We start from the raw sequence: 18,504 nt of genomic DNA, 5'->3' as shown, positions 1-18,504 counted from the left end.
TACTTCAGATTAAGAAGTTATGCACTCACCATAACGTTCCATCTGAGTAGGAATCTTCATTTGTCTGCAACCATTCCCCCTCCTTCTCCCTGACCTTCAGAAGTTTTAGTCCCTGGATGTCCTCCTTCTAGTCCCCTACGGGACGTATTTAACATTTTTAGCTGCTTGTATGAGGGTAAACTTGATCTGAGGTCAGTCAGGGTTGGCAGGGGATTATGGGTAAGGGGAGGAGCTAGGAGCTCGGATCTGATAGCTGTGAAACAAGTTGCCGGCTCGGATCCGATACCCCAAAGGTTGCAGACAAATGAAGATTCCTACTCAGATGGAACGTTATGGTGAGTACATAACTTCTTATTTTGGAGCTATTTACCCAAGGAATTTGTTGAAATAAACTGATTTGTGTATGGTGGATGAAGAATTACCCATGTATGGGACCACCTTCTGATATTTTGCTTTGGTCATCAGGCTTGGGATTTGTGGCCAGTCACCACCAAATTTTTGGTAATGTTTCCTTTTTCACAGCTGCACTTATTTTAAGTTCTAATAATGAACTTTTAACTTGTGGAGTACCTAACATGTGACTTTAGGGCTTACGGTTTCCCAAAAATAATAATTATCAATTTGAGATTAAAAGCGACTGAATGTTAGCCCTTCCTTCGTTTATCATATCACTAGTGAGTGGGACACAGTGTTGTACCTCCAAATAGGAAGGCAGTGATGTTCATCGTGTTACACTGCTGCAGTCATTACACTTGGGTTATCCTGCCATCAGGCGGTCCCACAGTCGACCTGAGTTCCAAAGTCTTGGTCCAGCATCAGTTGCTGTCACTTCTTCCCTGACGTCAGTGCGCCAGGGGTATATCAGATGCCTCTGATGCCATTTTCTTCAGTCTTTCTTGCCGCGCGGTGCCCGAAGCAAAAGCAGCTCACAAGTGCCGGTCAGCCGACTCCTGAGATTTTTGAAGTCGAATTTCAGATCCGAAGTCTTCAATAAAGCTAAGTACCCCATTGGGGAAACTTTTTCCTTGGATCAGACCGATGTCAGAAAAAGTTAATTTCTTGTGGAAAGCAAATACCTCATAAGGACTTCCACTCTTACTGTATTCCATGCCTAGGCCCTGATCACAATGTCACTAGTTGTCGGTTTTGTGCTAGATTTAACAAACGCACTATAAAAAGACGTTTTGATTTTGCTTTGCACTACTTTGGCCGAAGGTTCAATTATTTGATGCCGTCGGATCAGCCGATGACCTCAATACCAAAAAAATCCAAAGACAAGGATAAAGACAGGCATCTGAGGTCCCAAACCGACAACAAAACCTTTTCTAGGCCAGTCGCCGGTTCTCAGTGAGGCACTTTTGCAGCCCCTGACACCCACTACCTCAGAGCCACAGGCAGCTTCCGACTCCCACGTGGAGACATCTATGCCTCTGGAAACTCAAGGTATTGGGCCTACGGAAACTAATCCTTCAGAATGGTCTGGAGCCGCTGAGCAAGCATCAGCTTCTGAGGGTGTTTTCAGACCTTCACAACTTATCATTAAAACAACAGCCAAGACAAAGGTACCATTAAAGACAAAGAAACAAGTAAAGCATTCTCCTGGACAGTCCTCCATGCCTAAGAAACAGATGCTCAAAATGGCCGAAGACCTCATTACTCTAATCAGGGGTTCCCATCCCCCTCCTGAGAAAAGGCCTAGGCAGGATACAGACTATGACTCCTCTGATCAGGTTTCCATTTCCTCTGATTCCTCTTCAGACCAGGGATACTCTCTACCCTGAGAGGACTCTGATGCTGAAGAATCTATCCCTTCAGCCTCTCCTCTTGAGGATTATTCTTTTGGGGAAACTTTACATACCATGAGGGAGCATTTCCATTGGGAAAGCCAGGATTACTCAGAATCCAAGAAAAGGTTCAGGGATTTCCTCTTATTGCCTCAACACAGGCCCCTGGCTATTCCGCCTGTGCTAGATATTGTGGATGATGTGTTCTCTGAATCCAGTTTATCTCCTGACTCTTTGCCCCCTGCACCAGCCACGTCAGATAGGTATTATAGAGTCCCGGACTCTCACAAGTTTCTTTACAAAAACCCTTCTGCTGATCCAGAAACTATTTCCCAGGGTCCAAAAGAGGCTAAGGCTTCCATTGCAAAAAATCCAGTACCCTCTGACAGAGATTCCAGAGCTTTGGATAGATGGGGGAAGAAAGTATACACTTCTGCAACTTTAGCAGTAAGAGCTTTAAATTGCCAGTTTCACATGCTTAAGTACCAACAATATTTAATGGCTCAGTTAAAACAGAAAATGCTTGCAAGCACAGAAGCTCCTGATTGTAAAGAAATGCAGGATTTATTGCATGCAGTTGAACAGGTGGGAAAACATACTCTGCAATGTGGTTTTGATTCTTTAGAGGCCTCTTGTAGAGCTGCAGTTACAGGTTCTGTGATTCGAAGACATGCTTGGTTAAAAGAACAAAGTTTACCTGATAATGTTAAGGCAAAATTATTGGATGCTCCTTTACAGCATGATACTTTGTTTGGTGTTAAGGCAGAAGAGGTGTTAAAGAAAATAGAGGATAAAGCTAAATCTATGCAAACAGTCAAGGATTTCTTACAGGTACAGTCACCTTGGTTTAGCAGAAATTGGCCAACAAAGAATTGGTCCTTTCCAGTGTCAGACAGGCCACAGAGAGGCAGATACAGACGCCCAAGAGGCAGATCTCAACCCCAAGGCTCAGACAGACAATGACAGTGGGGCACCTCAACCCCAAAACATGGTGAGGACAAGTCTCAACCTTACAGGAAACAGTCACAATTACTTTCCTCTTCGTACGCCAAGCACGTCCCTTTTGGAAGCCCCCTTAGGGGGAAAACTAGCACTTTTTTCTCAAAACTGGCAAACAATCACCCAAGACAAATGGGTCCTGAATATTGTGTCTCAAGGTTACAGATTCCACTTTCATACTTTACCAAGGCTAAAAGGAATGCCAGACCTGCCACAAAATCAATGGGCAGAGGCAGAAAAACAAATTTCAGCCCTCAGAGACATGAGAGCTATTCAAATAGTACCACAACAGGAACAAGGACAAGGATTTTACTCAAGACTCTTCCTGGTCCCCAGAAAGGACAAGGCCTGGAGGCCCATACTAGACCTTTCAGTTCTGAATACTTTCCTGAATATTCCGAAATTCAAAATGTTGACATTACAGCAGCTTCTACCCATGCTGGGCAATAAGGCTTGGCTTGTTACTCCGGACCTCAAAGAGGCATACCTGCATGTCCCTATCAGACAAAATTGCAGAAGATACCTCAGATTCAAAGCTGGTACAATGCACTACCAATTATCTGCACTGCCCTTTGGCTAATCTACTGCGCCCAGCGTCTTCACCAAGTGCCTGGCACCAGTAATTGCATTTTGCAGACAAAAAGGAATTCAAATATATGCATATCTGGACGACTGTCTCATTCAAGCAGAGACAAAGGACATTCTTCTACAGCATCTGGCATTTGTAAAAATGTTGCTAATTTCTCTAGGGTACACAGTAAACGAAAAGAAGTCAAAACTAGTGCCCTCGCAACAGATTATATTCCTGGGTGCCAGCTTAAATACAACGGCCCAGCTGGCTTACCTCACGCCAGACAAACAAGTTCAACTAACTCAATATTTTCAAATGCTGGCAAGAAAGTCCTATCTCCCTACAAGAAAAATTCTGCAGGCCCTGGGATTCATGGCATCCTGCATACTACTAATACCATATGCCAGACTGCATATGAGGAAATTACAATGGTACCTGAAAAGTGTTTGGACTCAACACTCTCACAGTTTAGAAGCAGTAATACCAATGATTCCCTGCCTACAACAGGAGTTTCGATGGTGGGCACAGGCATGTCACCTAAACAAGGGTCAGCCTTTTACCCAACCCACAGCCAGGCAAACTCTAACAATAGATGCTTCGGATTACGCCTGGGGAGCACATATGGCAGGAAAATGCATTCAGGGCAAGTGGACCACAGACCAGATGCATCTTCACATCAATCAAAAAGAGATGTTGGCTGTTCAAAATGCCCTAACAGCTTTCAAGGACCTTCTACATCCAGGACAATTACTACTAAAGACAGACAACACCACAGTAATGTGGTACATAAACAAGCAAGGGGGCACTCATTCTTATCCCTATGCAGGCAAGCCATGACCTTGTGGAACACAGCTCTAACGTATCAAGTTCACCTGCAAGCACAATTCCTGCCAGGAAAGAAAAATACTCTGGCAGACGATCTAAGCAGAAATATCATGGACCCTCATGAATGGAAATTGAATCCACAAATCTTCAGCATGGTAACGCAAAAGTGGGGATGCCCAGACATAGATCTTTTTGCCTCCCCACTGAATTGCCAACTACAAAAATTCTGCACAAGAACTTATCACAAACAAGCATGGAAAGTGGATGTTCTTCTGTTCAGCTGGAAAAACCTAAAAGTTTATGCCTTCCCGCCACTGCCTCTCCTTTCAAAGGTACTCCTAAAAGCCAGACAAGAAAAACCTCAGATTATCCTGATTGCTCCAGACTGGCCACGCCAGCACTGGTACCCTATGTTAAGGAACTTAGCTCCAGGCCCACCATGGATTTTGCCTCAAAGTCCACACCTGACTCAACAAAACAATCATATCCTGCACGGTCAGCTCAAAACCCTAAACCTGACTGCATGGCAGTTACATTAGTCAAACAGACAACACCTCTCTCTAAAGCTGTTATGGATGTCATTTTGGAGGCCAGGAGGCCTAGCACCAGGAAAGCTTACTCAGAAAAATGGAAGAGATTCTGCGCATGGAACCAGGCTCAAAGCCTTGACCCTCTTGTTCCAAACATTCCTCGGATTTTACAATACTTAACTGAGATGCTGGACAGACGCCTATCCTTCTCAGAAAATTAAGATCCACACCTCTGCCATTTCAGCACATTACAACACGGATCCTCCTTTATTCTCTCATCCCGTGCTAAAGCAGTACCTCAGAGGGGCTAAAAACATAAGACCGCCCCGGAGAGCACAAACACCAACTTAGGACCTCAATTTCGCTTTGGAAAAACTGACCCTACCACCTTTTGAGCCAGCCAATACAGCCAATCTAAAATTTTTATTATAGAAAACAGCTCTGCTCCTGGCAGTAACTTCAGCACGAAGAGTCTCAGAGCTACAGGCATTAATGGCAGTGGAACCTTTTATAATTTTTCATCAGGGCAGGGTATCTTTAAGGACAAACCCTACCTTTATGCCAAAGGTGGTATCTAGTGTGGCTCTTAACCAAACCATCCATTTGCCAACCTTTTATCCAAACCCCCAGAATAAAGGAGATAAACTTCTGCATTATTTGGACATATACAGGCAGCTACGCTTCTACTTGGACAAAACAAAGGCTTTCAGGAAAACTGAGCAACTGTTCGTAGCATATGCTGCAGGATCACAGGGCAAGGCTATCTCAAAGCAGACTATATCCAAATGGATAGGACACTGTATTCGGTACTGCTACACACAGCATGGAAAATCAGTCCCAAATAACATTAGGCCACATTCCACCAGGGCAACAGCCACTTCAACAGCCTTTCTCAGAGGAGTACCTACCAAGGAAATTTTGGAGGCTGCAACTTGTAGTTCAGTGCACACCTTTACCAAGCATTACCAGCTGCCTCTTTACTCTAAATCCAGAGCAGGATTTGCCACTGCAGTTCTGCAGGGCCTCATAGCCAATCCTAACTCTTTATAGACCAGCCACCCAACCTCAGCTTTAGGATTCTACCTAAGTGTAATGACTGCAGCAGTGTAACACGATGAACATAGTACAGTTTTGTTCCTACTATAAATGTAGATGTTCAAGTCCAGGTTACCTTCCCTCCATCCCCTCTGAACTAGCTGGACTTATCTATACCTTTCTATCCTATAGAACCTTTGGGGTGTATTTGCTGGTAAATGAAGGTAGTGTTTTTATTGTATATTTTTGATTAGAAATATGTATTGCCTACCTACTTGGGGGCACCTGACATCTGGGGCAAGAAAAACTGAAGAAAATGGCTTCAGATGCAACTTATATACCCCTGGTGCACTGACGTCAGGGAAGAAGCGACAGCAACCGACGCCAGACCAAGACTTTGGAACTCAGCCCGACTGCGGGACCGCCTGACGGCAGGATAACCCAAGTGTAATGACTGCAGCAGTGTGAACACTCGAACATCTACATTTATGGTAGGTACAAAACTGTACTTTCATCCAGCTGGGACGTTTGGCTGGAGCATCTCTCTATTAGTACTTCATATTTCTGGTGAACTGGATGTGCTGATACTTGCTCTTTACTGTTTCTCTTGTCCTTTTCCTTGAGTTGCACTTTTAAGGGCCATCTGTTGTATAAATCTGGTGGAGATGGTGCACTATGGTGAGTAATATTTAAAACACTTTGGAGAATATGGCCCTGCTGTTTTGCTGTTGGCAACACAGCAACAGGTGTGGTTGTCATAGATACGTTCGGTATTCCAGTGGCCTGGGAGGTACCTTGACTTATTGCCACTATCTCATTTGATGCGATGTCTGTTTGCAAATCTCAGGGAGCACAGATTTCTATTGCTTATTATTAGTAGTAGTATTGGCATTATTTCTATACATTTCTGCATTTTTTGGTGGTCATGAAGGGCTTGGTTTCAGGCTCTCCAGTCTCTGGTAATTTGGGAGGTGCACCCTAGCCATGAATTTCTTCTGAGTGGGGATGGTAAACTCCACACCAAGGCTGTCCTAGTGTAGACCTTTTGATCCTTATGGTTTTGTCATGTAGATTGTCAAGAGTTTTTGAGGTTTCTAAGCATCATTCTCTTGCCTCCAAATGGAAGTGGCTTTATATGGGAGCAACTCTGTTGCACACCGAGTGTGGTATAGCCTCTGATTTTAACATTCAATGGAAGCTAAATTGCTGTTCCCAACAGGTGTTAAGCATCCCACAGATCCTCACTACAGATGCAGTGTATCTGGAGTTTGAAGTGATGACGCACTTCAGTCTTTGAGATGGTCTACAGAGGGTATCTGTACTGTCCAGGCACGTTGTTAGAAAATTGAAATGGTCATCATTCTATCCCCTATGCCTTCAAGATAACATGGCAGACAGGTGTGATGCAGACAGACCTCTCAACTGCCCCTGTTTTGGAGGTATGTCCCTGTATTCTGGCTTGATTTATTTTTTGAATCCCCCTCATCACACATGACTTTTGAAACTGTAAAGTACACACAAAATCACACTACATGATCAACCTGTTAGTGGCAGCAATAATTTAAAGAAAGAGTATCCACATTGCCCTTTTCCAGAAGCAAAAATAAAATTGACCTTATGTGGTAGAATTTTGCAATAGACATCATTAAAGTCTACAGACTTTACACTGTCTCTTCGATAATTTTTCCATCATATCTGTCACTCTTTTTGTTAATGTGTTCAAAGTAGTATCATAACACTTTCTACTTCCAGTAAGAATGTATTTGCCATTTCGTATTCAGTTTTTTTGCTAATTAAATATTTATATTTTTGGCTGGATGTTCTTATTTTCAATGTCTGCAGGTTGAGAGGTGTGGTCCCAGGCTACTTACATTGAGATGTAGTATATAAGTAAACAAAGGTGTTCACATTCTTTATAGCTGTTCATGTGAGCTATGATGCATGGGAGACCGTATTATAGCTTTTAATCTCGTACATTGTGCATCTTTTCAGCCTATAGCTGTAGAGCAGAAATGTTTAGCAGGTCCAAGACAATCAATTGCAAAAGGAAGCTGGATTTTTAGGATCTTTATTATACTAACACAAAAATGGGAGGAGCATTTTTAGATTGTTTTCTTCAAAACTCAATCATTGGTTTTTTACCACATAGCTCTACAAAACAGTATGAACAGTGAGGTGAATACCTTATTCATTCCATGGAGAGCAAGTGACTCATATGGTTCCCTATTCTATCCCACTCTTAAGGTCTTGTTGAAAGCAAAGGAACCCTAAACCATTCTCAATCTGATAGCCTACTCTGGCCAAAATAGCCACAGCTTTCTCAGCTTGTGTAATTGAGCCAGGTTGGGGAGGGGGGGGGGTTGTTTCCTCCTGATCTGGAATGGTTGGTAATTAGTCCCTTAACTTGATCTCAGATCGATTCCCTTCAGACTTCATTTTTTCATTGAGGTATTGTGTATCCTAAGGGAAGCCTAGAGGTCCATCCAGTGTTTCACACTATAAAAGCTTCAATAGTAGCCATGGAACATATGGGACTTGCAGTAGTCTCATAGGTGATTACTAGGCTAGTTGCCCTTGTGGGTCATTTTAGGCTTGGGCAATTTCCCTTTCAAGGGTGAGAATCAAACTCTGTACCTTCTGTCTTTGAGTAAACACCTTAACCATTATGCCAGGACAGACTTAATTATGCACCCCTTAAAGTACACTTTTCTGCTTGTGTAGTAAGCCGTACATGTGTCCTCTTGTTTATGTAAAGTAAATGTGTTTGTTAGAGGAATACTGAAAGTCCCCTCCCTCGCAAGAATAAAGCATTTCCACACCAGTGGTATGTAAATATTGTTGTGCTGTTGCACCCATCAAGTTTCTTTCCAATGGAATTCTTTGCTTCAAGTTACCTCCACTAGAAGGACATTAGAGCTGTAAGTCTTTTATGGTTAAGGAAACCTGCACAATCTTACTTAAGGATAGTGTTAACCTCTGGACAAATCTTTCTTTATTCATAAAGTGGTGCCAGTGCTGGCATTAAACCAAGCCATACACCTACTGACATTTTACCCTATAATCTTAACTTGGGGGAAAGGCTACTGCGTTTGCGTCATTTCCATAATCAGTTTAGATGCTGCTACTTCAGAAAGACATTCTGACCAGCTGTTTATCATGTAACCCAGGTGAACTGACCATTTTCCCCAAAAATCTTATTTGTTGGGGAGGGGCATATAATGTCAATGTCTCTTACACAAACAATTAAAGGAAGCACTGGAGGGTCAGATTAGAGATGGTTCTAACCTTAATTAGATTTGAAGAAGGTGATAAATGTAAGCTAACTTACAATAGTAACTTCAAAGGCTTTATTATTTCCGTAGAGGAAAAAAGATGACTCCTTGACTACCCTGAATATAGAATATTCTTATCTTTAATTTTTTTATTTGGTTTTAAAACAGTAGATAAATCAATTATAAAACAAACAACTAGTTACATAGGTCCACAACACATCAAAGATATACATATCAACAACAATTAATATTTTTCAAGCAAGTCTTTAAGCCAAGATTTTTATGAATGTGTAATATTAGATGATCTGAAGTAGGACTTCATTTGTCAGCAACCTTTGGGATACGGATCCGAGCCGGCAACTTCTATCACAGCATAGATCCGAGCTCCCAGCTCCTCCCTTTACCCATAATCCCCTGCCAACCCTGACTGACCTCAGATCTAGTTTACCGCTCTTCAAGCAACAGCTAGATTCCAGAGCTCTTGGTGATTCTGTGAGAAAAACAGTTTTCAACTCTCTCTTATATTTCTTAATTGAGTGTCTGTGTGTGTGTGTTTAGGTTTCCCCTTAACGCTAATTTCTCTTACTTTTTAGCTTAAATTTTAATTAAATTTTTCCTCCCTGCCCTCGCTGGTCGCAGTGTGTGTGTGTAGAGTGTAGGGGCCTAGTGAGTGTGTTTTACTTTAGTTATGTCGGAGGCCCCTAAAGCCATTTTTTCGAAATGCACCGAGTGTGGTCACAAGCTTTCTCTGGCTGATGGCCACACTCAGTGCGTTAGGTGCCTTGGGGTTGAACACCTCTCTTCGGGTTGCACGATTTGCGCTGCGTTCAACCCCAGGGCAGTTAAGGATCGGAGGTCGAAGCTGGTTCTGGCAGGCCTTTTGCCCCCAGACCCAGCTCCGGCCTCAGGTACTTCTGTGACCGTTACCCAGTCCTCGGTAATGGCCACTCCTGCCCCCCTCCCTCGGACCGGGACTCAACCTCCCACTGTGGCTTCGGAGGTGAGGGAGGCCAGGAAAGAGAAGCGGAGGGTCAAGCACCTTAAGCGGCGGGCCGAGGACTCCTCCTCGGCCCCGCCTACCAAGCGTGTTTCTCCCTCCAGGGTTTCTGGTTCACCTCCTCCTCGGATCCGATCCCCTTGCTTCTCCCCGGGACCCGAGGAGGAGGTGACCCGATCCCCGTCGAGGTCATTGAGGCGGCACTCCAGGCCTGCCTCGGTGGTCTCCTCGAGGTCCACATTCAGTATGTCGGACGCGGACATGGACCGGATGATGAGGTTCATCCAGGCCCAGATGCAGATGGGAGTGCTCTTGCCCCCGGGGGGGAGCTCGACCCCTTTTTTCGCTCCTATAGCTCCTTCTCCGACCCGCCTCCCGGGTTCGGAGCTGTCGGAGCCGAGCTGCGTTGGATCCGGGGGGTGGGTCGGAGCCGACAGTGCTGGGCACTTCGGCTCCGACTATTCCCTCGAGTTTGTCGGATCCGACCTCTCGGAGCCGTGGGCCGAGCTTCGGATCCGAGGGACTCTGTGTGCTCTCGGCCCCGTCCCGGTCAGAGCGCACGGGTCCCTGCCTCGGATCCGAGTGGGAGTCGGATCTCTGATCCGTCAGAGAGCGGCTCCCCCTCGGCTTTCGCGATGGTGGAGAGGGTGCTGTTGAGTGCATCCAGGCCCCCGGTCCTGGCTTCGGCTCCCCCCTGCACTCCCTCTCAGCTGGTCCTGGCTCCCCACACCCGGCCTTCGGGGCAGCCTGCTTCAGCGCCTCTAGGTGTTCCATTGGAACAGGATATTGCTGGTAAGGACTCCTCGGACAGCCCCCCCCCCCTGAGGAGGTTCCTCGCAAGTCGAAGTGCAAAAGGAGGCACGTGGACTCCCCTGAGTCCCTCACTGAGGATACGGACTTGGATGAAGGGGAAGGCTCCCCAAGGTCACCCCCCGAGGATGTCTCCTTTGGAGACATCATGGAAATGCTAAGAATCGGAGGGGGTGATCTGCCTCCGAGGCTTCCTTCGATGAGTCCGTATTCCTAGAGGCGTTCGAGGCAGGGCCATCTACCTCTTGGGTGTCCCCTCCCCCCCGACCCCTTAGTGGATCTTATAGCCACTAGGGCTTGGAAGGAGCCGGACACTGTAGAGCCTGTTCCCAAGCGCCCGGACAATATTTTGAGCCCCCTGTCAGAGAGAACCCATTGGAGCAGAGGTCCCCCTGTGGATGCCATGTTGGTGGCGGCAGCCACCAAGAGAGAGTTGGCTCAGGAGAGCCCCACGGTTCATCTGCCGAGCAAGGAGTCTCGCGCGATGGACCGCCTTGGGAAGCGGGCCTTCAGTTCAGCGACCTTCTCCTTGAGGGCTATGAACTATATGGCACACGTCATTCGGATGCAGCGGGATCTAATCAAAGAATACGCTGCCTCCCCCCCGGGGTCCATGTCAGAAGGGGACAAGCAACTGTACTCCTCCCGAATGTCCACCCTACGTTCTATTTCCATCACCTCTATGCGGCTCTTGTCTCACGCCACTGAGGGAGCCACTAGAGCAGGCGGAGTCGGGCTGGTCATGAGGAGGCAAGCCTGGCTCCGACATTGTGACTTCTCAGAACCCTTTAAGGCGTCATTTGCGAATGCCCCTTTTGATGGTTCTGCATTGTTTGGCAAAAACGTTCGCGACACCCTTGTCCAGAGCGAGAAAGACGGGAAGACGTTGTCTGCCATCGGAGTCCGCTTCTCTGCTTCCCAGAGGTCCTTTACCAAGAACCAAAAGGGTCAGAAGAAGATGTGGTTCCGGAAATCGCATCAATCCCAGTCTGCTCCGGACAACCAGTCCTCTCTTGACAGAGGAGGACAGGGAGGACGCCGCCCTAGAGGCAGAGGGGGTCCCAGGAACTTTGGGTCCAGAGAACCTTTCTCTGAGAGGCCCACGCAGAACCCCTGAGGGGTTACCTGGCTGCTCCACTCTGGAGGCAGTCGGGGGACGTTTCTCGAGGCACCTAGCAATGTGGGAGTCCATAACGGATCGCTGGATGCTTCGTGTTATATCCAGAGGATACCAAATTCCCTTTCTTGTAACCCCCAGTATCAGAAGCCTCCCCGATGTACCACCAATCAGAGGGAGGCGGCTGCTGCAGAAATTCAGCAGCTCTTACAAAAAAGAGCCATCCAGCCCATCCCCCTAGATCAGCACGGATCAGGATTTTACTCCAGGTTTTTTCTGGTGCCAAAAAAGACGGGGGACGCGAGGCCTATCTTGGACCTCTCTCTCTTGAACCTGGCAGTACCAAAAGTAAAGTTCCGGATGGTCACTCTGCAATCTATCCTCCCACTACTAAGGGAGAACGACTGGATGTGCTCAATAGACCTCAAGGATGCGTACTATCATATTCTCGTGGACAGACGCTCCAGGAAGTTTCTCAGCTTCCGGCTGGGAGCCAGCCATTTCCAATTCAGGGCCCTTCCCTTCGGTCTCACCTCAGCCCCCAGGGTGTTCACCAAGGTCTTGGCAGCGATAGCGGCCCACCTGAGACTCCAGGGAATTCAGGTCTTTCCGTACCTGGACGACTGGCTCCTTACCGCCCCAACAAGGCATCTTCTTTGCTCATGCAAGGATTATTTCCTCAACCTGGCTCCACTCTTAGGGTTGACCATCAACATGGCCAAATCCTCCCTGGCTCCTACACAAGTATTGGATTTCATAGGGGCGAGGTTGGACTCCAGACTGATGCTTGTTTTCTTGACTCTAGATCGGCTTCAGAACCTGAGGTTGCATGTGCAGGCCATCCTTCAACTTCAAGCTCCTTCAGCGGAATTGGTCCTGAGGGCTCTAGGGTCCATGGCGGCAGCAATTCCGCTGCTGCCATTGGCCCGGTTGAATATGAGGGTCATACAATGGACCCTCCAGATACAATGGTCCCTGTATCGCAGTCCCCTGTCTCATCCCATCTCCCTAAGCAAGGTTTGCAGAAGGTCGCTCGTGTGGTGGCTCCAGTCCTCCAATCTCCACACGGGACGCCCCTTCTCGCTGCCTCCGCCAGTCGCCACAGTGACCACGGACGCTTCTCGCCTGGGGTAGGGGGGCACTATTCGGGCAGAACAGTCCAAGGCACATGGAACAACATAGAGACCTCTTTGCATATCATCGTCCTGGAGATGAGGGCGGTGCTTTTGACGTTGCAAGTGCTTCACAACCCTCTTCCGGTGAGGACGATTGCAGTACAGACGGACAACATGTCAGTCGTCTGGTACATCAGCAAACAGGGGGGAACCAGGTCTTACCCACTCTGCCGCGAGGCCATGAGAGTGTGGGAATGGGCGATATCCACCAACCGCTTTCTCATCGCAACGCACATTCTGGGACAGTCCAACATATTAGCGGACAGGCTCAGTCGTACTATCCTGACTCCTTACGAGTGGTCTCTCAATCCTCTAGTGGCAGAGCAAATATTTGCCGATGGGGGCGACCTTGTTGCGATCTTTTTGCCTCTCACTCAAATACCAAATGCGACGATTACTTCACTCTGATCCCCCCTCCGGGGGAGTCCCCGAGAGACTCTCTAGTTCATGCTTGGCCTCCCGGTCTGCTTTATGCTTACCCGCCTCTGCCCCTGATGTTGAAACTATTGCAGAAAGCCAGTCGGTTGGGGAGCAAAATGATCCTCATTGCCCCATTCTGGCCTCGTCAGACGTGGTTCCCTTACCTATGGTCTCACTTGATTCATCCGCCCTGGATGTTGGATCCCCTTCCAGATCTCATTTCACACCCCCTGGGTCTTCCAACCCCGAACCTGGCCAACCTAAAGCTGACGGCTTGGTTGCTCCAGTTCCACTCCTGATAAGGACTCCCGGAATTTCATCTCCAGTCAAAGCATCCTAGTAGCAGCTCACAAGCCCTCCACCAGAAGGGTCTATCGGAGCAAATGGAAAAGTTTTTCCATTTGGGCGGAACACCGTCAGTTAGATCCTTTCACAGAGCCGGTAGCGTCGGTTCTAGATTTTCTATCTTCTCTCTTTCACCAGGGGGCTCATTCTTCCACGGTCAAAGTGCAACTTGCAGCAATTTCACACTACCATGTAGGTCAGGAATCAGGGCCGCTTGTTACTTCCAAACTGACCTTCCTTAAAGGGTACCTTCCTTCTCAGGCCCCCGGTCAAGGAGGTGGTACCCCCATGGGATTTATCCCTAGTTTTACAGGCCTTGACTAGCCCCCCTTTCGAGCCGGCGGCCACTATTGATCTTAAATACCTCTCTTGGAAAACGGCCTTTTTGGTGGCCATAACTTCAGCCAAGAGGGTCTCGGAACTCCAGGCTCTCTGTGTCAAACCACCGTATTTGGTCTTCCACCCAGACAGAGTTCACCTCAGGATCAATCCGTCTTTCCTACCTAAGGTATCATCGGAAGCTAACATCAATCAATCAATCTATTAATCTTCCAGTATTCTTCCCCAACTATCAAAACAAAGGAGAGTATAAGCTGCATTCTTTAGACGTGCACAGACAACTACGTTTTTATACTCATCGAACTACTGGTCATAGGCAGTCCGATCAGTTGTTTGTCTCCTTTGCCAAAAACAACTTCGGTAGGCGGTTTCTAAAGTTACCCTCTCCCGATGGATATCTAATTGTATTCTCTTAGCATATCAGAGCTCGGGAAGGCCTGCACCTCAGGGAGTCCGTGCTTATTCTACGAGGGCCATTGCTACATAGGCTGCTTTCAAGGCTAGAGTTTCTCTGGATGACATTTGTTCCGCAGCCACTTGGGCTTCGTCTCATACCTTTATCAGCCACTACAAAGTCGATATTGTCTCCCGAGGTAGGGCGTCGTTTGGCTCTGCAGTGCTCCGGAATATCCTTCCATGAAGGCCACCCAAGATTTAGGTAGCTGGGGACTCTGTCCCAAAGGTTGCTGACAAATGAAGTCCTACTTCAGATTAAGAAGTTATGTACTCACCATAACGTTCCATCTGAGTAGGTATCTTCATTTGTCTGCAACCATCCCCCCCTCCTTCCCCCTGACCAAAATGATCCTACTTAGGGTTCTTTAGATTAGTTCCCTCTGGGACACAGTACTAGCTGTGCTATGGGGCAAACTTGATCTGAAGTCAGTCAGGGTTGGCAGGGGATTATGGGTAAAGGGAGGAGCTAGGAGCTCGGATCTATGCTGTGATAGAAGTTGCCGGCTCGGATCCGAAATCGGATCCGTATCCCAAAGGTTGCAGATAAATGATGATACCTACTCAGATGGAACGTTATGGTGAGTACATAACTTCTTATTCTCATCTTTATAGTATGCAATTCACTACTGCAAACAATTTTGCTATACTAATAAATTCAGAACTAGAGGGGGTAACTTTAATTTTCCAATTTTTAGTAATTGCTTTCCAGGCTATAGCAAGAATAGACCAAAGAGCACTTGAGTTTTTGGAATTATCTAGGGAATTGGAGCATTAAGTAAAACTAAAGCTTTAGAAATATTACGTCCATCTGACCATAGAGGTTAAATGAAGTTATTAATTTCTTCCCAAAAAGGGGAGATAAATTCACATTCATATACCATATGCATCCAATCAGCTATTATTTCAGAATCACATCTCCAGCATTTAATTATTTTTGATTTGTACATAATCGTAATTTTGTTAGGAATGACAAAAGCTCTGTGCAAGAATTTCCAAGTGAAAATTTTCCAATATAATGCAGATGTGGTTTTATCTGTACATTTTAATATTATTTTCTTGTATTCTTCAGAGAAACCTCCATTATTCATTTTTGAGGAATAGTTCCAATAGGAGTTGTAAGAACCCCAAAACAACAAAGTCTCTGCTTCTACAGCATCCCATTTTACTGCTGATGAAAGAAATCCAAATAAAAGATATAAGCTTCATAAAATGTAAATTTACTGACACCAAAAAATTGAGTGCTTTCATCAGTTTAGAGGACTTCATCAGAATAGAATTACCAGCGCTCAAATGCACTTATAAAAACATTAAGGCCACATGACAAGGCTGATTCAAACAACACTTGCTATTCATTAGTAATAAATGGTGTACATTTCTAATTAGTATGGTTTTCAAGTGTATCTCAGACCAAACTGTCAAAAACAGGCATGAATAAAAATGAGGTGAGAATAATAGTAAAACAACAAATACATTTGTAATGTGTTGTGAATAAATAAGCAAAAGAAATAATTAAAAATTCCTAGTGTTTAAAAACACCTAATATTTAAATATCTTTAATATTTGAAGATTTTAGGTTTGTGAAGTGTAAACAAATCTTCTGAAACATCAGTCATGTGAGAACATTGTATATAGAGGTAAAAAATAACTAAAGTAAAACATCCATAAAATGAGATCAGCTGCCAGTGAAGCGCCCTTTATTACTCCCATTAGAGAGTCTTGGGTAATGGATAGGTTTGGGAAGAGGGTTTACACTTCATCGACCTTCGCCTTAAGGTCTTTGAATTTCCTGGCACATTTTACCAGACTCCAAAGGGTTCTGATGAAGGAGTTGTCAGACACCCTCGCAGGAGCTGTTACTGAGAGAGTCCAAGACAAGGTTGCTTCTCAGTTGACCACCCTGGATTTTGTGTCAAATTCGTCCATGAGGCTCATTGCGCATGCAACTGAAGGGGCTACCTGAGCAGTAGGTTCAGACGTAACCACAGGGAGACATGCGTGGATGTGCCTTTGAGACTTTGCGGAACCATTTAAGTCTTCATTCATCAGTGCTCCCTTTGACAAATCATCTCTTTTTGGCCCAGAAGTTAGCGAGACATTATCCAGGTGTGAAAAGGATGGTAAGACCCTTTCTGCAGTGGGCATACATTTTTCCACTCACCAAAGAGCCTTTTTCAGGAATTAGAGGAATGGTGGAAAAATGTGGTTCAGGAAATCCTAGAGGCCCTTCCAAGACATAAGTGATGCCAGTTCTCCCAGTGGCAGAGGGGGCAACTACAATGGAAGATGCCATCCATGCAGCAGAGGTGGTCCTCAGAATCATGGCTTCAAGGACTCCTTCCTAGGTAAGCCCTTTCAGCATTCCTGAAAAGGAAGCCCAGTTGTCTTCCTCTGGAGGAGTTCGGGGGATGCTAATCCTTGCAGCAAAATGCCTGGCTAAATATAACAACAGATTCTTGGGTGCAATGAATCATATCCAGAGGTTATACCATACCCTTTTCCAATCCCCCCCCCATTTCCAAAATAATCCCCAATGTTCCACCCAGTCAGAGGGCACCAGCAGTTCTAGAAATTCAAAAGCTGCTAGACAAAAGAATTATCCAGGAAGTCCTACCAGACCAGAGAGAATCCAGAATTTATTCAAGATTCTTTAGTGCCAAAAAGACGGGACTCAAAACCAATTTTGGATGTCAGCATGCCGAACAAATCCGTTTGACAAATGAAAATTCCGGATGGTCACGGTACAGTCCATTCTTCTGTTTTTAGGAAAGGATGACTGGATGTCCTCAGTAGATCTTCAGGATGCATATTACCACATAAAAATGGACAAGCGCTCTAGAAGATTCCTCCCGTTCCTGCTGGGAGCCAGTCATTACTTATTCAGAGAGCTGCCCTTTGGTCTCACCACAGCCCCCAGAGTGTTCATCAAATGTATGGCAGTAGTGACAGCTCACTTAGACTGTAGGAATTTTGGGAGTTTCCATTCTTGGACGATTAGCTCATTATTGCTCCGACCAGGCATCGATTGATAGAGGCAAAGGATTACACTTTCAAGACCTGTGCATGCCTAGTAATAACTGTAAATCACAAAAAAATCTCAACTGACTCTAAATCAGAGTTTATAGGGGCAGTACTGAATGCAAAAACAAATTTAGCATCCCTTTCTCCAGTGAAACTTCAAAAAATCATAACGGGTTCAGAAAGAAGGTGCCCGCTCGACTAATTTTACAGGTTCTAGGTTCGATGGCAATGACAGTAACTCTAGTTCCCCTAGCCAGATTTCATATGTGAATTCTACAATGGTTACTGGCATCTTTATGGTCTATGCTATACCAACCCATGTCAGACTAGATTCTGATCACCAGTCATTGCAGGAAAGATCTAGTTTGGTGGATTCTTTCCAAAGAAATTCTCCTGGGTTGTCCCTTTGTCCTTCCAGAGCCCAAGGCCATAGTGACTACAGACGCCTCCCAGATGGGGTGGGGGCATTTTCTGGGCAATACTGTCCAAGGCACTTGGTCCCCCTTAGAGGCCAACTTGCATATCAGTGTTCTGGAATTAAGAGTGGTGTTTTAAGCATTGCAAGCCTTTCAGTCAGCTGTTCCTCTGGGAACAGTTGTAGTTTAGACAGACAATATGTCAGTAGTTTGGTACATCAACAAACAGGGAGGAACCAAGTCTTACCCTTTTGTCGAGAATTAGGCGATCTCTTCCAACCACTTTCTCACAGCAAAGCACATTCCAGGGAGTTCCAGTGTGATAGCAGACAAACTGAGCAGATGTATCCTACAGCTTCACAACTGGTCTTTCAATACAGCAGTGACAAGAGATT

At 45.8% G+C, this 18,504-nt stretch overlaps 1 protein-coding gene across 2 annotated transcripts in view; it reads left to right on the top strand.

Annotated features, from left to right (window-relative positions):
- The window catches only part of NCAPH2 (non-SMC condensin II complex subunit H2), a 1,876,179-nt gene that overhangs the window by 660,254 nt on the left and 1,197,421 nt on the right, over nucleotides 1-18,504 (top strand). The window lies entirely within an intron of this gene.

Source organism: Protopterus annectens, chromosome 11.part0 (assembly GCF_019279795.1).
Source record: "Protopterus annectens isolate FY-2018-M chromosome 11.part0, PAN1.0, whole genome shotgun sequence".
NCBI lineage: Eukaryota > Metazoa > Chordata > Ceratodontiformes > Protopteridae > Protopterus > Protopterus annectens.
The sequence above is the reverse complement of the archived record's forward strand: the minus strand, read 5'-3'. Positions and strand labels throughout refer to the sequence as shown.